The sequence below is a fragment of the Gobius niger genome (genome assembly GCF_951799975.1).
Source record: "Gobius niger genome assembly, chromosome: 3".
NCBI lineage: Eukaryota > Metazoa > Chordata > Actinopteri > Gobiiformes > Gobiidae > Gobius > Gobius niger.
Window position 1 is genome coordinate 40,796,746 of NC_136854.1, and position 24,274 is coordinate 40,821,019.

At 40.2% G+C, this 24,274-nt stretch overlaps 1 protein-coding gene and 1 long non-coding RNA gene across 2 annotated transcripts in view; one reads left to right on the plus strand and one right to left on the minus strand.

Annotated features, from left to right (window-relative positions):
- LOC306960925 overlaps nucleotides 1-24,274 on the minus strand; it is a 247,525-nt gene that overhangs the window by 172,964 nt on the left and 50,287 nt on the right. The window lies entirely within an intron of this gene.
- The window catches only part of LOC306960514 (uncharacterized protein), a 31,446-nt gene continuing 30,585 nt past the window's right edge, over nucleotides 23,414-24,274 (plus strand). Inside the window, exon 1 of the mRNA XM_079552944.1 lies at nucleotides 23,414-23,527. The gene's annotated coding sequence lies outside the window, so the exon portion shown is untranslated. The remainder of the gene's footprint in view (nucleotides 23,528-24,274) is intronic.

Genomic DNA, 24,274 nt, shown 5'->3' on the forward strand with positions numbered 1-24,274 from the left:
AATAAACTACACAATCAACAAGCCAGGCTCCGTGTGTCATCATCGTAAAGGCTGCTTCAAGCAGTTGCCTGTTTTAGTGCCGTTTTTAGTGCATAATATGCTGCTTGTATTCAGTGAATTTTCCCGTTAGCTTGTCGCGGCTAGCTTGTTAGCTCCGGGAGAAAGCCACAATCAACAAGCCAGGCTCCGTGTGTGATCATTGTTAAACGGTTCTTTATGTGTGTGGTGGTTTTATTGACTTTACTTGTGCATATTTCTCGTTTTCACGTGATGACTCGAGGTTTAGCTTAGCATTAGCTTTCTCCAGAGGCTCTGTGCATCATCAAGGCCCTAAGACATTCCCAGCGCAGAACCAGTCACTGAAATAAGCGTTCTTGTCACCGGTTTTAATCCTGGGTGTTTCGGTAACAGAAACACTCTTTGTAAAAGTCTCAGAGCTGCTGTGGCTCCGGTTCACAACACATGACGCTAATCCTCCATGATGACTCTGTTTACGTCTTAGGGCTGGACACTGCGGGGAGGGGGTTCTGTTGAGGGGCAGTGGTTGGTTACTCGGCTGGTGACGAAAGGATCGGGGCGTCTCCAGGCGGTCGAGGCGTTCCCAGAAGGAATCAGGCGTTTTATCCCTAAAATGGCCGCCACCAGAGTTTTTACAGATTACTCGAAAATACGTGAATGTGCCAAGGCAACACTTCAGGCATGTTTTTAATGAGGGAATGACATAATAACATGATGTAAAGCTTGAAAAAGTCGATTTTGCATAATACCCCCCTTTAAGAGAGCAAAAAATAAACATCTGATGAAGCAGTGAGGACTTAAAAGCACCACCTCATGACATCAGCAGGTGGAACACACTCTTAATAGACGGACTGAACAGGATCACTCAGACATGCGAGACGGAAGCTAGGCCTTAGAGCTCCTGCCAAGTTTTTCTTGAGTGAACATGAGTAAGACATGGATAAAAAGATCAGTTTTGTAGAATCTGGGCTTTGAGTTTTTCCTTGTTTTCGCTGAGCAGGATGAAATAAATCAGCGTCTACCATGGCTGATAGGCAGGAGCCGCATGGGGTGAGATGTTATTTCACCCTGGGTCAGGTTTTGCATTTTTCTGCCGTCCGTAAAGGGAGCATCATCTGTCATGTTTGTCGGCACCTGTCAGCGCGCGGTTTAGGCTCTATCCAAATGTTCCCTGCTCACACGCAGCTCGAACCAACTCATTTACACACCGCCGCCATAATTAAAACCTCCGTGACATGTTAACACAACCGCACCGTTCAGATGGAAAAGTCTCGACTGAGAACTACTGACGGAATGGGTGCAGCTCAAAGGTTTTGTGTTGGTACTGAGTAATTAATTCATATATAAAGCTGATCTGTGCTTAGTAACGAAGAAAATTTAGCTAAATACTGCACTTAAAGGATCTGTGTCTGCTATTTTAGCCATTCCAAAGTAAAGTATAGGCATTTATATGATATACTAGCAGAGACCCGGCCTTCGGCCGGGCCTCGCTAGTCTCCACATTTGATATTCTGAGATAATGAGTGATTACAAAGAAATGTCCAACCCGTCACACAGTTCAGCTGTAGACCAGTGGTTCCCAAGCCAGTCCAAAAACTATGGCCACTACAAATGAGTAAAAGAATGAAGGCAAAAAACAATTTCAAACAAACTGCAATTGGAGTGTTTGATGCACCCGTGCTCCTGTCTTATAAACTACGACAATATTTTCACTAAACTCGGGGAACAGGATTCAAGAGACAGTGGAATAATTATGGATAAATATTAGGGGTTCAGCTCTAACGGTTTGGTTCACGGTGCAGGACCCGTGGTTTGGTGCATCACGGTAGTGTACAATAAAAATAATAATGAGTAGGTTTTGAACTGAAATAGCCAAATGATTGTTATTAGACAGTATTTATAACCTTACAATAAAATTGGCAATGCTTTCAAAGCTGCTTTAGAATAAAATGTACCTCTGGGCTCACAATACGTGAAAGCAAAATAGAAAACAAATGGTACAGCAGCAAAGTAAAAAAAAAAAGAAAAAAACTACGCAGTGCAGGCCATGCGCTCGTTAAGTTGTAGTGTCATTTTCGCTTTTACTCACACGGAGGATACATCACTCGGAGCAGCGCGTTTGATTAGAAGCTCGTGTTTGAGCAGGTTTTGGGCACGCACGCACACGCACACGCACACACATACACACACGCACACACACACATACATACACACACGCACACACACGCACACATCGCCATGTTTGGATGCGCGCGCACACATACATACACACGCACGAACACACACACGCGCGCACACACACATCGCGCTGTTTGGATGCGCGCACACGCACGGCAGTCAGATCTCGTGCACTCGCGTTTTTGTGACAGCGGGTTGTCCACGGACAGCAGCACCACCAACCACGCACACACTCACTACTGTCGCCAGGCTTCCTGGTGTTCCCAAACGGTCTCCCATCCCAGTCCTAACCAGGCCCTTCCCTGCTTAGCATCCGAGGAACGGTCTCCCATCCCAGTTCTAACCAGGCACTTCCCTGCTTAGCTTCAAAGTCGGTATGGGAAATAAACATGGCGGCGCCCAGGCGGCGGCCATTGAGATAGCGTTTTCTATAATAGATTGTACCTCTACCACTATGGAGCACACATTTTTGTGTATAAATATAAGTATTTTCTGGAGGTATTTTATCAAACTTGGAAGACACAATGCGTGGATTCAGTTAACTCCGCCCCCTCTCTTTTGCAGTAGTAGAAATATAAATACACAGCAAAAAGTTACTTCATGATGCAGTTATAAGGAGTTAACATCTGCAACACATAAATAAAAAACATGCTAACACACAAGCTAACACGCACGCTAACACACAAGCTAACACACACGCTAACACACAAGCTAACACACACGCTAACACAAAAGCTAACACATATGCAAACACACACGCTAACACACACGCAAACACACAAGCTAACACACATGCTAACACACAATCTAGAACACAAGCTAACACACAATCTAACACACACACTAACACACAAGCTAACACACACGCTAACACACAAGCTAACAGACAAGCTAACACACAAGCTAACACGCACGCTAACACTCACGCTAACACAAAAGCTAACACACACGCTAACACACACGCTAACACACACAAGCTAACACACAAGCTAACACACACGCTAACACACAAGCTAACACACAAGCTAGCACACAAGCTAACACACAAGCTAACACACACTCTAACACACAAGCTAACACACACGTTAACATACAAGCTAACACACACGCTAACACACAAGCTAACACACACTCTAACACACAAGCTAACACACACGCTAACACACAAGCTAACACACACGCTTACACACATGCTAACACACATGCTAACACACACGCTAACACACACAAGCTAACACACACGCTAACACACACAAGCTAACACACAAGCTAACACACACGCTAACACACAAGCTAACACACACGCTTACACACATGCTAACACACAAGCTAACACACACGCAAACACACACGTTAACACACAAGCTAACACACACGCTTACACACATGCTAACACACACGTTAACACACAAGCTAACACACAAGCTAACACACACGCTAACACACATGCTAACACACACGCTAACACACAAGCTAATACACACGCTTACACACATGCTAACACACAAGCTAACACACACGCAAACACACACGTTAACACACAAGCTAACACACAAGCTAACACACACGCTAACACACATGCTAACACACACGCTAACACACACAAGCTAACACACAAGCTAACACACACGCTAACACACAAGCTAATACACACGCTTACACACATGCTAACACACAAGCTAACACACACGCTAACACACACAAGCTAACACACAAGCTAACACACAAGCTAACACACATGCTAACACACAAGCTAACACACAAGCTAACACACATGCTAACAAACACGCTAACACACATGCTAACACACACGCTATAACACACACTAACACACACGCTAACACACATGCTAACACACACGCTAACACACATGTTAACACACATGCTAACACACATGCTAACACACAAGCTAACACACAAGCTAACACACAAGCTAACACACACGCTTACACACATGCTAACACACACGCTAACACACATGCTAACACACATGCTAACACACACGCTAACACGCGTTTTGATTGACTGGTCCATCGCTGTTTACGTTATGGGACTTGCGTTGGTTATTTATTTTATTTTATTTTCAGTCAGTATCTTCACACAGACACAATTAACTACAAAACATGAAAAAACACTGAATCAATGCCTGAAAAGGGTTTTGGCTGAAGTGAAACACTTATCTAAAGCCAAACCCTATGACAACTTAACTGCAACTTAAAGCGTGTATAGCGTGTAATGTATACAACAGTTTTACCATCTGCAAGATGAGAAGAAAAAAATTGTAGTTTCAGCATCTACAAGATGAGGACAAAATTATTATATTTTTGTATCAATTGGCTACAAAGTTAATTCACACAAGTCACACATGAATCAATAAATTTGTCTCGAAGCAGTCAATTATAATGTAAAGACAAAATATAGTGTACACAGGAGAGTTTATATTTGAGTTAGTGCTAGTACTGTATAACTGCTAATTAAATGAGATTTGAACATTTATATAGTTATAAAAGTTAATCCACTTTGATTCTGGCGAAGGTTCACCAAACATCCATCAGAGACAGTCACAGAAAAACACTATTTTGGCTGAAAGTCGCCAAATCCCGGAGAGAAATTCCAACATCTGGTGAGAGTCCTCTTCTTTAGTAAGGTTGAATAAAGTCCCGCCCTCCTAGTCAAACACGCTTTCCTCTGACATTATCGTTAGGTAAGAAAAAAGAACAGGCGTCCAGAGTAGGTTAGAAAGAGCTCCTTCTTCACAAGTTTCCAGTGCAAACATGACGTCTGTTCAGACGCTCAGGGGTGCGTTTGTTTTGTCCGCATGGGCAACGCTGACCTTTTTTCCTTTATTTCTTTCTTACAGAAATAATTAAAAAGCTGTTTTACAAATTAAAATCAGGCTGTAAGCATAGAATTACAGGTATACAGGAGGATTTTCCCGAATTTTAGGAAAGAACTGCCCTCTCCACTTTTAAAAAAAATGCGCATGCGCAACGCTCTACCTGCCTCCGAGGAGGAAGAATCTCCCAAAAACACTCTGGTCTTGTTTCTCTCTTCTGAAGCTTTTCTCTTCTTCTCATACACTTCGAAGACACTTTTTGTCTTGACCCTCTGCCATTTTCAAACGACTTGATGCGATCTGCGAGCAGCAATGAACGGCTAACAGCGTAACTCACATAGGCGTGAAAGTGCGCATGCGCAGAAATTAACAAGGGGCGAGCGCGCACGACGGCCTTACGAAGGCATATCACCAGAATGATTGACAATTAGGAGGACCAATCGTCTTGATGATCCACCCGGAAATAGAACATCCTCCGCTATACCTTTAAGACACTAGATTACAGACGTCGAGCACTTCCGTTCTGCTCTGACGACACAACTGAGCAACTCACTGGTTTCCCAGGAGAGGAAGGATTGCTGAGAACTGCATTAATGAAGCCAAAGAACACTCTGGGGGTGTTTTTGATAAGGAAACAACATGGTAAAACCTCCAAAAAGTTAATTTTGCCCCTTTAAAACCAAAGTCATAGCCTATTTAAAGACGGGGTATTCTGCTTTTTTCAATCACATAGCACCAGTCTATATCACACTACAATGATGACCAAACCTTCTGTTGGTCTGTAAATGCAGTAAATTAGAATAACTGCCTTGTATAAAATGTCTCTCTCAAAATGGCTGTAGTGAATGTCTTGAAATAGGCCTCTGTCTCTTTAAGAACCTCTGAGCCTTTCCGACACGCCCCCTCCACACGCTGTCTGTGGCATCAGTGGGGAGGGGATTCTGCTGAGGAGCAGTGGTTGGTTACTCGGCTGGTGACGAAAGCTCGGAGGCGTCTCCAGGAGGTGGGGGCGTTCCTAGGAGGACTCAGGCAAACCTATCCCTAAAATGGCCGCCATCAGAGTTTTTACAGATTACTCAGAAATACGTGAATGTGCCAAGGCAACACTTCAGGCATGTTTTTAATGAGGGAGTGACATAATAACATGATGCAAAGCTTGAAAAAGTCGATTTTGCATAACACCCCCCCCTTTAATACAGATACAGGAACAAAGAATGACGAGCTAAAAGTCCCATAGGAATATATGTAATAGTAGTGTTAAAAATGAAAGTATTTGACATCGATTTTGAAACTTGTTTTGTCACGTCTTCGATCAGAGCAACTTACAAAGTGGTCACTGCAAAAGCGACTGTGTTAATGATAGACTCAAGCTTTTAATCCGGTTGTGGTGGAGTTGAAAGTACAGACACGGGCTCTAAGACGCATCATCATAAAAGTAAATATGTTAACCTTATACGTTTGCCTCATGCTCCCCCCCCCCCCCCTCTCCTCTGTGGCCCGTACGCAAGGCCATGGGAACCCAGGGTGCTGAGGGAGCGCTGCATCACCCCCTGGTGGATAGTTTGTGAACTGCAGGCAATATTAACCCCTTAACTCCCACCTGAACCGAGCACATTTTCTCCAGCTTTACCCCAGTCCAAAAGCTTCTGGAAAAAAGGTGTGAAAATAGCAACAAAACTGAGACGAAAACAAGGATGGAAATGTGACAAAAAATGGACGAAAAAATTGACAAAAAAATGACAAAAAAATGACAAAAAAATAACAAAAAAAGACAAAAAAATAACAAAAAAAGAACAAAAAATGTGACAAAAATGTGACAAAAAAATGACAAAAAAATAACCAAAAAATGACAAAAAAAGACAAAAAAAAGACAAAAAAAGAACAAAAAAAGAACAAAAAAAGACAAAAAAAGAACAAAAAAAGTGACAAAAATGTGACAAAAAAATGACAAAAAAAAGAACAAAAAAATGAGAAAAAAAAAGAACAAAAAAAAGACCAAAAAAATGACAAAAAATGAGTTGAACCCCCCCACAAAAAAAAGATGGAAAAAAATCTAATGACGTGAGGAAAAAGATCCATTTAGATGAGTTTTGTAGCTCTTATCTTTCAAATGAGGTGTTACACTGGCCTACAGGATTTGGGTAAAGCTGAACTGGAGAAAATGCTCTCGGTTCAGGCGGGAGTTAAGAGGTTAATAAATAGGATTTATGCACAGAAAAAGTATTTTGGGGGTAAATATTGTCCCTCAGCGCCCCCTAACTAAAATATCTCCCCACGGCTCTGCCCATACGAGCCGCCGCCGCGCGCACGGACGGACTCAAATAAGCGCGTCGGGCGGCGTGAGATCAAATGAACGCGCCTGTCCTCTGACATCAGATCCTACACATTACCGGGGACACGCGGTAAAGCCCGGGCCGCGATCTGCTCGTGGTGCAAATGGGTGATAAAAATTCCTCGTGCTGGTTCGCTCTGTCTGGGTGACTCTGCCCTAGGGGGGGGTAGAGTGTCCGCGAATACCGGGATACCACAAGCCTCTCCCCTGCACTCGCTGCCCGAGAGAGGACCGGCACCCGAGGACACGTTTTACTACAAACACAGCACAAGCGGGACTGTGGAAGTGGAAATATTTTCAATTGGTTGGATTTTTTATTGTATTTTTTTTAGCCCAGAGATGCAGAAGATCAAGAAGAAGAAGCGTGTTCAGAAAAGTCCGATCGCTCTCCTCAAAGCGGCTCAACGGTGAGTGCAAAGTTATTCAACAAACCGGGATCCGAACGAAGCCTTAGGCAAGTCATTTTGATGAGAGTCTGCAATATATCGCTGATTTATGGTTATCGCGATGTCCATATCACAAGGAGCCACAATATATATCGCAAAATCCCTCGATGACGCGGTCTAACACAGAGCCGTGGGAAGATGTTTTAGTTAGGGGGCGCTGAGGGACAATATTTACCCCCAAAATACTTTTTCTGTGCGTAAATCCTATTTATTAACCTCTTAACTCCCGCCTGAACCGAGAGCTTTTTCTCCAGTTCAGCTTTACCCAAATCCTGTAGGCCAGTGTAACGCCTCATTTGAAAGCTAAGATCTACAAAACTCATCTAAATGGATCTTTTTCCTCACGTCATTAGATTTTTTTCCATCTTTTTTTGGGGGGGGGTTTCAACTCATTTTTTGTCATTTTTATTGTCATTTTTTTTGTCTTTTTTTGTCCCTTTGTTTGTCATTTTTTTGTCACATTTTCATTTTTTTGTTATTTTTTTGGTCAATTTTTTCGTCAATATCAACCCCTTAACTCCCACCTGAACCGAGCACATTTTCTCCAGCTTTACCCCAATCCAAAAGCTTCTGGAAAAAAGGTGTGAAAATAGCAACAAAACTGAGACGAAAACAATGATGGAAATGTGACAAAAAAGTGAGAAAACATTGACCAAAAAATGACCCAAAAAAAGAACAAAAAATGACAAAAAATGTGACAAAAATGTGACAAAAAATGACAAAAAAATGACAAAAAAAGAACTAAAAATCACAAAAAATGCGACAAAAAAATAACAAAAAATGACAAAAAATGTGACAAAAAATGACAAAAAAATGACAAAAAAATGACAAAAAATATGACAAAAATATGACAAAAAATGACAAAAATGTGACAAAAATGTGACAAAAAATGACAAAAATGTGACAAAAATGTGACAAAAAATGACCAAAAATGACCAAAAATGTGACAAAAAAAATGACAAAAAAATGACAAAAAAATTGACAAAAATGTGACAAAAAAAGAACAAAAAAATGACTAAAAAATGACAAAAAATGAGTTGAATACCCCTCCCCAAAAAAGATGAAAAAAAATCTGATGACGTGAGGAAAAAGATCCATTTAGATGAGTTTTGTAGATCTTAGCTTTCAAATGAGGTGTTACTCTGGCCTACAGGATTTGGGTAAAGCTGAACTGGAGAAAATGCTCTCGGTTCAGGCGGGAGTTAAGAGGTTAATAAATAGGATTCATGCACAGAAAAAGTATTTTGGGGGTAAATGTTGTCCCTCAGCGCCCCCTGACTAAAATATCTTCCCAGGGCTCTGACAAAACCCCACAGTTCGTGTTGTTTTGTGCCGTCATAGCGTCACCTTCAGGCATGTGCTCAGATCCCCAGTGTGAACCTCCAGGCGTGTGATGTTTCCTGAGGGCTTTGATCCGCTGCAGACAGCTGTGACTGTGGAGGCGCATCGTGAGCGCGGCTTAACGCCGTGCTTTAACTTTAACATGTCTGCGCCGATTGTCAACATCACGTTAAAGCATTTGACACAAAGCACTCGGATATTTCTCACAACTTAAAGCGGCAACGCGATACTCCGAGACAAGAGAGGGACGAAGACTCCAACTGCAGAACGTAGACATACTGAGTCTGAATTTAAAAAGTTTAGACAATTGATTTATTCACTTATAACTATAATTATACTTGTTTAATTTAATGGGGTTTTTAATGATTATTTTCCAAAACAAAAGGTGGAGACACTTTCTTATCAAGCTTATAATGGCTCGCACTCGTATTGATCTTTTCAAGCTTGAAACTTGTCACACTGCCGTCATGATTAATTGACTCCACACAAATGATCAGCTACTACTGTCGCCGCAGCTGCCCTGGGGCTGACAGTCGGAGCCCCTCCCACCACCAACAATCACTGACTCACAGACTCACAGTCCAAATGTCCACCCTTCTCCCTAACCCCTCATTCACTACATAGACTCGCACTATATAGTCGACTATATGGAAAATGTATAGGCTAGTAGATATATTGTATATAGTATATATATCGCTCTGATTCTGTTGGCGATTCGGACAGAAAAGCCACTACTTTCTCCGCTCTGTGTCACGCTGTGGTTTGGAGAAAGTGTTCAGCCCGGGGTTAAAAATATAAACAAAAGAAACTGTAACAACAACCGAGATGTGTTTGAAAATATAAATAAATAAAAATATATACAGGCGCTCGTCATATAATTAGAATATCATGGAAAAGGTCATTTACTCAACTTAAAATGTCAAACTAATATATGATAGACAGTGCATGCAAAGTGGGATATGTAGCCTTTATTTGTTATCATTTTGATTATTCTGGCTCAGCTTGTAAAAACTCAAACAAAGGCTTGACATAAGTCACTTTGTATGTGATGAGTCTAAATCATACATTAGTTTCACATTTTAAGTTTAATAACAGAAGTGAATGCACTTTTTCAATAGTGCATTATTCTAACGAGCACCCTACAAAATGGCGTATATACAGACGGCATCTTTGGAATCGGCCATATATGGTCATGTTTGAAAACAGTTAAGGGGGAAAACAATTTGGAGAAAAATAGAAACTTTCTCTAATTATTCAAAAACTACTTTAACAAATGCTGAATTATGAATATAGTTTTCTACTAAATAAAGACACAAAGACATGGAGAGGAGTAAAGTGGTTCAACAGCCCATAAATACATAAAAAAACGGAGAATGCTAACTTGATGCTACATGTCAGCATCGGGCTAATGCTAACGGTTAGCGAGCACTAGCTACAACTGCCGTTTTTTTTTTCACTTCTACAGAACAATCTGCTGTGAGAAAATATTCACATGGACCCGATTTACACTTGACTTTATTTGCATGTGATAAATAAGTTCATATTCCACCAGAAAATGTCAAAAAAGAGTGGAAAATTGTGTTTCCCAAAAGATTCTATTTTCCCCCTCGGCGAAGCCACGCCCCCTTCTATGACGAGATGCCGTCTGTATCTATGTCACTGTCTGGTGTCCGATAAGGAAGTGAAACTATAAACAGCACAAAAATGGCCAAACTAAAGAAAGCCGGGTACAACCTTCAGCAAAGTCTTAAATATAATTGTCTCAACTATGTTTTAGCAAAAAAAATGCGTCTAATGTATCATATGCACTTTAAGTCAGGGTCTCTCTGATCACCTCCTTCTTCAAAACTCTTAAATGCTTGAGTTACTTATGTGCCGGACGAGCCCCCGTTTGGTTTAACGACCGGCTTTATGAGGCGGCACTAAAAAGGGCAGTTGAGGCCATCTTACTTTGTAAAGATTAACAAGGAAACACCAAGGGGGGGGGGCATCCAGGGGGGCACACCTGCACACAGAGGCGAGGGGGGGGCGGCATCAGCAGGCGCAAACCTTCCCCCCCTTCCCCAATAGACATAAGAACCCTGGTCTCCTCTGAGTTGGTTTGTTTAAAGGGGCTAGATGCAAGTTTGCCATTGTATACTCACTACTGCCACCTCAGGTCATACGTGTAACTGCAGCTTCTATATTAAGCTCACGCAGGACCCGAATTAACACCTTTTTGAGTGACAGTGCAGGATTTTAGAGGCAGTTGTGGTTTGCTGGAACATGTAGGGAGAGGAAAATACGTAAGGATTAAACAATGAGGAGCCGTGCATTAGACGGTTATAATGCACGACGCGGAGTCGAGAACACCACGACGCGCAGTGGAGTTACTCCTGCATTATTACGTCTAATGCGGCTCCTCGTTGTTTAATCCGCTTATACCAGGGTCCCACAAATGTAACATATATAATAAATGTTTTTTTCATTGACTAAACTCACTAAATATGCCAGACTACGGGACTATTTTGTGTGGGTTATTAGCCGGTCACTGAAGGCTGGTCTCAGAGCGAGTCTTTCTCCGCAGCTATTACGAGGATCTCAGTCAGGCTCAACGACACAACATCAGCACAGAATCACAACACAACAGGACTAACCCGGAAACACTTTTCCGTGGAAGTAAACACCGATATGCGGCACTCGTGGGCAGGAGTTATTTCACTTTTACGCTGTTTAACCTGAAGCTAGCTAGCTAGCTCAACCAGCTCAACTGTTTATGGAAACAGCTGCGGTGGAGTCGCTCACACCTGGGCCCCCCCAACTGAAACTTTTATGTTTGACTTTACTAATCCAGACAAATATGCTTAAATGCAGGATCATTTTATGTACGCCTGAAAATCATGAATAGCCTTAACCGTTTTCAATAGAAATGTAAAGCTCATATGTTATTAACAGTAGCTAACCTAGCTGCTCACTCTCCTCTACAAACATTTATCAAACGTTTTGTTTTGGCCAAAAACGTTGAAATTAAACAAAATCCATCTCATACGTTCCTGTCAGTCACTAATTACGCCTTTATCTGATTCAGCTGTGTCATGCGTTGCTATGGCGACGCCACAGCGGAGTGATATCCCAGTGATTTAACTACCGGACTACGTGTGCGGTTATACCAAAATAATGCACCAGCCAATCAGAATCCAGTATTCACCCAGACCATGGTATAAATCATTTTAACATTTTTAAACTCCGCATAGTCCCTTTAAAGAACTTCAATTTAAAGAACCGCAAAACCAATTCAGTCGAGTCCAGGGAGCCAGTGAAGGGATGACAGGTTCGGTGAAACTGTTGCCCCGACATAACCACGCCGAGCTCTCGATATATTCAATATGTCCTTTGGCAAGACTCTTCTCCCACTTTGGATCGAGTGATTGACGGTGAATAAAGGCCTTGATTTACAGCCGCACCGCCGACCGAGCCCGAGGGACAAACAATGAGTTAACGGTTTAAAAATAGTGTTTGTAAAGAGATCCGTGAGACGAAACATGCGACCTGGTGTGTGCACATACGCCGGTCACATGTGATTATTGGAAGAGTCTTGCGCTGTCTAGTCCCGCGTTCCTCTCGTCATCTTTACGTGGTTTTCTATTCCTGGGTCTGGTACATGCGGATTATATTTTAGGGCACTTGGCCGCCTTCCATCGGCCTTCCCGTGTACAGGGCGGGGGGTCATGGCTGGGGCAATGGGGAAATTTATAAACACTCAAAATGTCAGATGATTTCATATCTGGTGAATTTACGGCGTTAAGTTTTATCGGTGCTTTTGGGAGGTCATTTTAGAAGGAGAAGTCAAGTGCGAACAGCGGCATCTGTCAACGTCAGTCTGGAGATGCACGGTCTGTGGACGCTGTGTGCTCGTGAGGACTAAAACGGTCGTCTCACGTGGAGGGGCTTTGTGTGCTTGTAAACCACCTTTCATGGTCACAAAGAACTTCACGTGGGAAATAGATCCTCTAATGTCCAAACTTTGATATGCTACAATCAATGCCTTTAGCCGCTTACCACCCGCCTTAACCAAATGCATTCTGTCGTCTTTGGCTATTATATAGGCCTGTGTAACACCTCATTTGAAAGCTAAGAACCACAAAACTGATTTTTTTTCCTCGCGTTGTTGCTGTGTTGTGTCACTTTTTTATGTTTTATTTTTTTTATTTTGGTCACATTTTTGTTGAGTTTTTGTTCAATTTTTGTCACATTTTTGTTGAATTTTTGTTGAATTTTTGTCACTTTTTTGTTGAATTTTTGTCACTTTTTTGTTGATTTTTTGTAAATTTTTTGTAAATTTTTTGTTGAATTTTTGTTTCATTTGTGTCACATTCTTGTTGAATTGTTGTTGATTTTTTGTTGAATTTTTGTTGAATTTTTGTTGAATTTTTGTTGAATTTTTGTTGAATTTTTGTCATAATTTTGTTGAATTTGTGTCACTTTTTGTTGAATTTTTGTCACATTTTTGTTGAATTTGTGTCACATTTTTGTCACATTTTTGTTGAATTTTTGTCACATTTTTGTTGAATTTTTGTCAATTTTTTGTTGAATTTTTGTCAAATTTTTATTGAATTTTTGTCACATTTTTGTTGAATTTTTGTCACATTTTTGTTGAATTTTTGTCATATTTTTGTTGATTTTTTGTCACATTTTTGTTGATTTTTTTGTTGAATTTTTGTAACTTTTTGGTTGAGTTTTTGTCACATTTTTGTCACATTTTTGTTGAGTTTTTGTCACATTTTTGTTGAATTTTTGTAACATTTTTGTTGAATTTTTGTAACATTTTTGTCACATTTTCGTTGAATTTTTGTCACATTTTTGTCACATTTTTGTTGAGTTTTTGTCACATTTTTGTTGAATTTTTGTAACATTTTTGTTGAATTTTTGTAACATTTTTGTCACATTTTCGTTGAATTTTTGTCACATTTTTGTCACATTTTTGTCACATTTTTGTCACATTTTTGTCACTTTTTTGTTGAATTTTTGTCACATTTTTGTCACTTTTTGTAACATTTTTGTAACATTTCTGTCACTTTTTTGTTGAATTTTTGTTGATTTTTTGTTGAATTTTTGTCACATTTTCGTTGAATTTTTGTAACATTTTTGTAACATTTTTGTTGAATTTTTGTCATATTTTTGTCACATTTTTGTCATATTTTTGTCACATTTTTGTCACATTTTTGTCATATTTTTGTTGAATTTTTGTCACATTTTTGTTGATTTTTTTGTTGAATTTTTGTAACTTTTTGGTTGAGTTTTTGTCACATTTTTGTTGAATTTTTGTAACATTTTTGTTTAATTTTTGTAACATTTTTGTCACATTTTCGTTGAATTTTTGTCATATTTTTGTTGAATTTTTGTTGAATTTTTGTTGAATTTTTGTCACATTTTTGTCACATTTTTGTCACTTTTTTGTTGAATTTTTGTTGAATTTTTGTCACATTTTTGTCACTTTTTGTAACATTTTTGTAACATTTCTGTCACTTTTTTGTTGAATTTTTGTTGATTTTTTGTTGAATTTTTGTCACATTTTCGTTGAATTTTTGTAACATTTTTGTCACATTTTTGTCACATTTTTGTCACATTTTTGTCACATTTTTGTCACTTTTTTTGTTGAATTTTTGTCACTTTCGTTTTCATCCTTGTTTTCTTCTCATTTTTTTGTGGCTGTTTTGGTGCTTTTTTCCCAAGAAGCTTTTTGATTAGGGTAAAGCCAAACTGGAGAAAATGGGATCCGTTCAGGTGGGAGCTAAGAGCTTAACCAGTAAGTTTTCTGAAGACTCGACTTACTGTCCTTGGCGCTCAGAATAAAAATCCTCCATAAATCTCAAGACAGAGGGGGTTCCCTCGGTGCGTGTCGTCCTTGGGCTGTGACTGAACTGACATGTTTACAGTGACGTCCGTGACCTGAACGTGGCCCTTAAACTGTGGGAGGTAAAGTTGTTATGTCTCTTTAACACTTGTCCCGGCGTCCTGGGCCCAGCTGTTCCACTCAAGGCCAAAGTAAAGCAGTGTCACTTCATCTCCAAGAAGGATTCACTCTCAATCAATAATATTTCATGTTTTACGGTGCCTCTCGTGAGTATTCATACACCTTGAACTTTTGCACATTTTGTCATGTTTACAACCCTAAACATAAAGATTTTATTTTGATTTTTTTACTGAACGTTCACACACAAGTAACAGGCAACTGTGAAGTGAAAGTGAAATGATACATAATTCTGTTATTTTTCAAAAAATAGAAAACCGAAAAGTGGGGCGTGCATAAGTATTCATACAGCATGAATGAATACTTTGTGGAACCGCCTTTTGCTTCAATAACAGCAGCAAGTCTTGGGGTCTGACTCTACAAGATTAGCACATGTAGAGACTGACATTTTAGCCCATTCCTCTTTACAAAACAACCCAAGCTCTGTCAAATAAGAACGAGAGCGTTTGTGAACAGCAGTTTTCAGATTATTCCACGGATTTTCAATAGGATTTAGGTCAGGACTTTGACTGGGCCATTCTAACTCATTAATATGTTTTTATTGAACCATTCCATTGTAGATTTATATCTTTGTGTTTAGGGTCATTGTCCTGCTGAAGGTGAATCTCCGCCCCAGCCTCAGTTCTCTTTCTGACTCCAGCAGGTTTTCCTCCAAAATGTCTCTGTATTTGGCTCCATCCATCTTCCCAACTATTCTTACAATCTCCCCAGTGAGGAGGAAAAGCAGCCCCACAGCATGATGCTCCCCCCCGTATATTTGACACTGGGGATGGTGCACTCAGGACCATGAGCAGTGTCAGGTTTGCTCCATACATAACGTTTTGCATTTGGGCCAAAAAGTTACATTTTTGTCTCATCTGACCAAAGCTCCTTCTTCCACATGGAGCTGTGTCCTCCATATGATTCTACAAACTTCAAACTTTCTTATGGCCTCCTTTCAATAATGTCTTTCTTCTTCCACTCGTTCATGAAGGCCAGATTTGTGTAGATACGACTTATAGTTGTCCCATGTACAGTTTCCCCCAGCTCAGCGGCAGGACTTCGCAGCTCCTCCAGAGTTATATTGGGGCACTTGGTTGTATATCTTACCAGTGCTCTCCTTGTTTGATCTAATATTTTAGATGGGTGACCGTGTCTTGGTAAGTTTGCAGTGGTGCTAAACTCTTTCCATTTCTGAATGATGGATTGAACAGTTGCTCCGGGAGATGTTTAAATCTTGGGAAATCTTTGTATAACTTAACGCTCATTTAAACTTCTCCACAGCTTTATCCCTGACCTCTCTGGTGCTCCTTGACCTTCATGATGTTGTTTAGTGACCAATACACTCCGACCACAGCTCTGAGGGCCTAAAAGAACAGCTGAAATTATACTGAGAGTAGATTACACACAGGTGCCTCTATTTAATGGTCAGGCCAAGGTGTGAACATTCTGCAGTCATTAGAAATGTTTTAAAGGCAATTTAATGCACTCAGAAAATGCTGTATGAATACTTATGCACGTCCCACTTTTCACTTTTCTATTTTTTGAAAAATAACAGAATCATGTATCATTTTGCTTTCACTTCATAGTTGTCGGTTACTTGTGTGTGAACTTTCAGTTAAAAAAATCTAAAAATCTAAAAATCTAAAATCTTTATGTTTAGGGTTGTAAATATGACAAAATGTGCAAAAGTTCAAGGTGTATGAATACTTTCGAGAGGCACTGTATACAGTTGTGTGAGTAGTTGCACGATCCAAGTATAGTTACACAAAATTAAATATTTGATTTTCTAAGCGGTGAAAAGAGCTACTTTGATGCTCGCGCAGTAAAGTCAAAGTTGATATTTGTTCGTATTTCACCTTGTAGTTGTTTGAGGATAACATTAAATCGCTATTTATCAAACTGGGTCAGGCTGCACAGTCGTACTATCTCTGTCAAAGCCTTGACTGTGGAGCTCAGACTCTTGTGTATCAGTCTGACGCTCTGAGACTGTATGTATCCCGTTTCTGTGGAAGTATAGACAGACTTGAATGGTAGGACTAGCGCAATGTGTCGAGTTCATGTCTCCGGGTCCAGCACCGATGGTAAAGAAACATCTCCTATAAGACTGTTGCCTGTTTTTCATCTATCCTCTCCAACACCATTGTTGATACTCTAACAGTGGTGACCCAGCGGCTGTATGAGTGGTCAGCATGGCGCCTTTACTTTCTGTCACATAGGACGCTCCAGGATCAATTGTTTTGTAGGTTTTCTGGTGAGAGGTTCTGTTAGCTTCAACACAATTGATCCTGGAGCGTCCTATGTGACAGAAAGTAAAGGCGCCATGCTGACCACTCATACAGCCGCTGGGTCACTACAAAGTCAATACGCACGGATATCAACTTTTTTCCACAGAAATTGGACGGTCTTTCATCTCCCCCTGGTGTCTCTGGCCAGAAAACCACAATTGCAACTTGACTGCCACCGGACCGGAGTCACCAATACACACTAATGGAATCACGAAGTAGAAGCTAACAGGCTAACGGGCAAAGCTAACTGCGGGCTAGCACCACTTAAACAGTATTTACAGCCAAGTTTGAGTGTCAAGACAATTAATAAGTCAAAAAATCACAACTTGCTACGACACCTGCAGTGGCGCTTATGGCCTCTAGGGGCATGAGTTACTTAGTACCGCTTTAAGATGTTTACTTTGTACCAGTGGAGGAAAAAAAGTCAAGTATTTAACACAGAGTTTATATAATTCTACCTCAAACACATGTTGGTCCAACATAGTCTGTTCAAAACAATCATCTTGAGCGAGAAAGCAATGTAAATTAAAATGTCTGCAGCACATTTCTGCATATGGTATCACTTCATCATCCTGAAAAAGTACCCAAAAATATTGAGATATTAATTTTTGTCAATATCTCACAGCCCTGCACACACTTTGTCAACAACCTGCACTATGACTGTAAACCTGCATTGCTAATACTGACATTTTTTTTTGTTATATAGTCTGTTTATGTTATTTTTTTGTCCCCTTAAAAGTTTTGGGAGTCATCGTATATAAGCTACCTCTACTTACTATCAATTGTTTGCACATTTCCTGTCTATCCTGCACACCCTGATTCCTCCACTGAGTATCTTCTCTTCCACAGCCAGAGCTACATGTCGTAAATGCCTTTCAGAGATACATTTTGTCACATCGACTGTAGCCGCGTGTGAGCAGCATTAACAGCGGTGCTTACGTCTCGTCTTAATGTTCTAATAAAGCGGAGGTTCTCCTGTGGTTTCTGCGGCTGTGGGGCTGGATCATGTGAAGGCGGGGGACACGGGCGCTAATCCAGAACACGCTGCGCCCTCCACATCGAATATGAGCTCATATGGCACACACCGTCCCGCCCCCTCTCCTACGCTCTCGTGTTACTGCTCTGTCCTTATCCATTTCAATTCAACTATTCGGGAACATTACGGGTGCCAGATCGACCCACGCCATTCATGTCAGATCATATGGACTGACTGTTATAAAACATGAAGGTATTACGTGTTGTATGAAGTATTAGTTGTGGAATTGGGGGATCGCCAGTTCCAGTTAAAGCGAGACGATGCAGGTGAATAGATGATATTGAACATGGGAGGTACTTTTGGCCACAGTGGTATGAACAGCAAATGGGGAAGATTCAAAGATTACTCAAAGCTGCGCAAATGGGTCGAAACACAACTCCAGGTCTGTTTTTGATGAGAGAATAACATTGCAACATGGACAAAAACTCAAGAAAGTCGATTTTGCACGATACCCCCCATAGATACAGACGGCATCGCGTCATAGAAGGGGGCGTGGCCTCGCCGAGCGGGAAAATAGAATCTTCTGAAACTCAACAGAGAGTTACTGAACATACTTATTTATCAGGCCCATTAGCCAAAAATGCTGCACCTACTGCTAGAAAAGTAATATTTACCAAAATCGGTACATCCGGGTTAGCGGAGATAAATGCTAACGGCGCAGCAGCTACGCTAACCCCGGAAGTAGTGACTTCAGTAAATAATACTTTTTTAGCAGTAGGTGCAGCATTTTTGGCTAATGAGTCTGAGAAATAAGCAGGTTCAGTGACTCTCTGTTGAGTTTCAGAAATATTGATGGTTGTTTTTAAGAGTTTTTAATGGGTTTTTTCACATATTTTCCGGTCTGCTAGGACCCGGAAGCAGAAGTCGTGACGTCACACTTAACAAACGTTTACGCCAGGGCTGAACGATGAACAAAATGTCAGATCTCGATATTCATGCCAGATATCTCGATGTTTATACGATATAACTATGAGTTAGGTGAAAACCAAGCATTTTTCAGAAAAACAAAAACATATTTTTTTTTATATCTTGCTTTTTTGGTCTTAAAGTGATAGTCTAGAAGTCTACATGTTTTACAAATGTTATAAACTGTGCAAAATCAACCACCTGGTCTTGCATTTTGACGTTAAGTATAATAATATATATTTTTTATTTTTTGTAAAGTCCCTCCTCTCACGTTGACCAATGATACAAGCTTTTCCTGTGAACCAGCCTGTCAGGTCCAATCAGGACGGAGGGGGAGGAGCTTGATCGTTACCTTTTGAAAATTTCACTCCTGCTCTCCTTACTTTGAAAACTTACAGACTGTCACTTTAAAGAGGCTAGATGCAAGTTAGCCATTTTATACTCACTACTGCCACCTCAGGTCATGCGTGTAACTGCAGCTTCTATATTAAGCTCGTGCATGACGACACTTCGGACCCGAATTAACACCTTTTTGAGTGACAGTCCATTCTACTAGGACATTGTTGGAACATGTAGGAGGAGGAAAATACCTAATTTCAACATTTTTAAACTCTGTCTAGTCCCTTAAATGTTAATGTTTACATCTCGATATCAATACGATGACGATATATCGTTGCTTTTTCGATATTAATATCTTGAATGTTCATGTCTCTATATCAATACGATAACAGTATATCTTTCAGCCCTAGTATCCGCACAAATATCAGCTTTTTTGTCACGTAAAAAGTTGCATAATGCATCTTTAATAAACTAAACAACGCTGATATAATTGTAGAGACACACACAGGGAGTGGTACTCAGTGTCATCAGGTGAAATGGGATCATCAGGTGAATTCTCCGGAAACACTGCCCTTTTCAGATGGAAGACCTCACTGAATGTACATTATATATTGTGGCTTCTTGTGATATAGACATAGATATTGCAATAACGATACTTGCCGATATACTGTGCTTTAGGTTGTAATCATGGTCAATTGCAAAAAAGAACATGTGAAAATGAAAACTCTTAACAGCATTAATTAATTTCTCAGTGCGTGTGACCCGTTACGTAAACTGCAGTTTGCTTTTTAAAGAATAACACGGTGCTGCATACTTTAATTTGATTACTTTCCCACATTTCTTGGCTTGTTCGAAACCCAGTCCGTAACCTACTAACCTCCTTTTCCCCCTCCTGGCTGCCCGAGTGTTCCCATTGGCTCCAATACAGAGATATAACAGATACAAGCATCCTCTCTGCGGTGCCACTTGTCATTTTGTCACCTCCTCACTCCCGCAGCCACTTTATCAGTCTAGTCTTGCCGGCTAATCTCGCCATGACAGCGTCCAGGGCGCTATTTTTACGCCCGCGGGCCCGGCGTTTCCACTAAAAGAGTGATGTGTGAATACAAAAGACATGTTTTCACTAAATCCTGGCATGAATTGCTGAGGTAAGACGGCGCTGACAAAGTTAAGCACGATATTAGCTGTCAGATATTTCTCTCACTATATTCGTCATAAGCAGATGAGTGGGGCTCATTTTGCTGTCAGACACTGAGCCCGGGCTTGTTATGGAGAAGCTCACCCGTCCTGCAGACCACTTCATTGCAATTATTTTCTAATGGTTTATTCATAAGCCAAACAGTTATGTAAGGATTTTTCCTTTATTTATGTTTGTATGTTTGTACTTAAAGGAATAGGCCACCGTTTTTACATACTGAGATATGTTCTTACCTTAGCTTTGACGAGTTCTTTAGGACCTGTCTGATCTTCACCCGTGCCTTCAGTCACGTAAACACAGCGCAGACGCCGTTAGCATTTAGCCTCTCCCTCTCTCCTCTATAGCTCCAAAACAGGTCAAGATAGAAGCTACCAAGCTCTTCCACGTTTTCCCTATCCGTAATAATACCAGGAGTAATTTGGCATCCGCACAGTAAAGTGAAGATTACTGCGCAGTAAAGTGAAGATTTCGAACTACTCCTGGTATTATTACGCCTTACAATATAGTTCCCCCTTTTATCCGCTTAGAAAATCCACATTGTTTAATTTTGTGTAATTATACTTTGTAGTGGAACACTTCACGTAACCATATTTAAATAGGGAAAACGTGGAAGAGCTTGGTAGCTTCTATCTTGACCTGTTTTGGAGCTATAGTGGAGAGAGGGAGAGGCTAAATGCTAACGCCGTCTGCGCTGTGTTTACGTGACTGAAGGCACGGGGGAAGATCAGACAGGTCCTAAAGAACTCGTCAAAGCTAAGGTAAGAGCATATGTCAGTATGTAAAAACGGTGACCTATTCCTTTTCCTATTCCTTTGCATAACATTTTGGATGATACTGTCGCCATCAACACAAAACATGTTCCCAATGACCAGCCCAACACAGTGGGTAATCAAAGAATGGATTTGAATTAGAACCCTTTAAATCTCAAATTCTGCTGCCTTCAGTCGACATCTCCATGGAGACGAGCTGCAGATGTAAAGTTACAGGCCATGTCTTAGGAGATGTTGGTTTGCACATTTATGAGGTATTTTTCCAACGAAGAAAATATCTGTCGTAAACTAAATGCTCATATTTCAATTTTATTTATTGGATAAAATTCTACGCGGTGAGGATTTAACTTTAATACGTTCCTTCATGATTCAGTAATGCATTAATATTTGGGGTGTTTTTTCTCACCATTTACCATTTTTAGATCCTGTTCATTTACTGTTTTGGGGTTAACGTACTACAAAAGTATCAAGTCACAAAAATACATTACTTTTTCCAGTAGGCTAAATAATGAGTAAAACATATATTGCTTAAAGAGGGGGTATTATGCTTTTTTCAGTCACATAGCACCAGTCTATATCACACCACAATGATGACCAAACCTTCTGTTGGTCTGTAAATGCAGTAAATTAGAATAACTGCCTTGTATAAAATGTCTCTCTCAAAATGGCTGTAGTGAATGTCTTGAAATAGGCCTCTGTCTCTTTAAGAACCTCTGAGCCTTTCCGACACGCCCCCTCCACACGCTGTCTGTGGCATCAGTGGGGAGGGGGCTCTGCTGAGGAGCAGTGGTTGGTTACTCGGCTGGTGACGAAAGCTCGGAGGCGTCTCCAGGAGGTGGGGGCGTTCCTAGGAGGACTCAGGCAAACCTATCCCTAAAATGGCCGCCATCAGAGTTTCTACAGATGACTCAAAAATATGTGAATGTGCCAAGGCAACACTTCAGGCATGTTTTTAATGAGGGAATGACACAATAACATGATGTAAAGCTTGAAAAAGTCGATTTTGCATAATACCCCCCCTTTAAAGAAAATATGATAATAATATATAATTCATTACAATTTAAGTAAAGCAAGTGCATTTGGTTTGTATTGATGTAAGAAGAAAAATGCCAAACTCCCCCAAAATAAAATGCATTTTACCAAATCAAGTTGGACACTGTTGTATAAGCTCTACAGCTGTGTGTAGCTAACGTCGCCAAAACAAAACACTAGAGAAAGCGCTTTTGCTCGGTGGCATTATAACTATTTCCGTTTATTTTGCCAAAAGTAACTCAGTCGTGTAACAGTTTTTGAAACAGTATGTAATATAAACATATTTTTAGTTTAGTGTAGTGTAGTTTATTATTATTATTATTATTTTTTAGCAGTTTACTTTTCTTTTTTTTTTTTACAACATTCACCTTCACATTATTCTATTACAGGAGCTAAAAAAAATTAATAGGCTGAAGCTAGAAAGCTTATATACGCCTACCCCGTAATCAATGTAATAAATATTTACATTACTGCGCAATCCGTCTGTATCCAAAATAATAATTCAGAGAATATTCGATTCAACAGACTTACTTAAATAAATAGTAAAGAAATAAACACGGAATAAAATGAATAATACAACAACAATATGGTTATTGTAAGTAAAATGAGCAGACTGGTTAAAAAAATACATATATTAAAAAACATAAAATGAAACGTTTGAAGCTCTTACTTTGAAATGTCCTGACCGGAAGTGTCAGAAGTAACAAAGATGGCGGAGCAGCAACAAGACGGCTAGCTCGTGATCTGGCGTTGCAAAAATCTCATGTAAAGTCACATTTATCTGAGCCCATAACACCGTGAGTCGTTTGCAGTGAAAGGTATGTACGAACAGCAGTCATGACAAACGCTTTTATGTCCAGATGCGCTTTTAAACGAGTCTCTTTTGGCTTCTAGTGGTTTGCAAATGTTGCAGGGGAGCGAGCCACACCAAAATGGCCTCTCAAACAACTTTGGCCTAAAATATGCCATGAGTTTAGGATTATATACATAGATTTAATCTAGTCCATAGAGCCAATACTGTGTCTATGTTTCAGCGTAGAAATCGGGCTCACAATGGACGCCTTTTTGAGTCTTGAAAGAGCAGATAAAGGCGTTGGCTCTTTAGCTGTTTAATCTCCCTAAAAATAAATTGCTCCGTAAACATAGTTAGTAAATTCAATGAATAGATCAAGTCTTATTAATGAATGATCATATTATTCTGCAGTACCTGTGGATGGTGTGCCCCGTCTGCTTATATGGCACTTGATCGTATTAGACACGTCGTATTTGACAGCTAATGTAAGCGCATGGTGAGTGGACTGAAGACATAACACTGTCTCGAAACAATAACAACAATGAAATGTTTTTTGTTTTGTTTTTTTTACTTCTTGTGAGTGTCGGGCTTTTCACAGCAGGGTTTGTACTAGGTGTGTTTCATGCGATGTGTCTGTGATGCTGATAGAAAACCTGCTTTTTCTGTGTTCATCTGAGAATGTTGCAATCTTTGCTTTACTTTTCCTAAAGTGTAAGTGTGAGTAACCTGTAGGTTTCCTCAAAACTGTTTCCTCTTCGCAGAAAGAACTAAT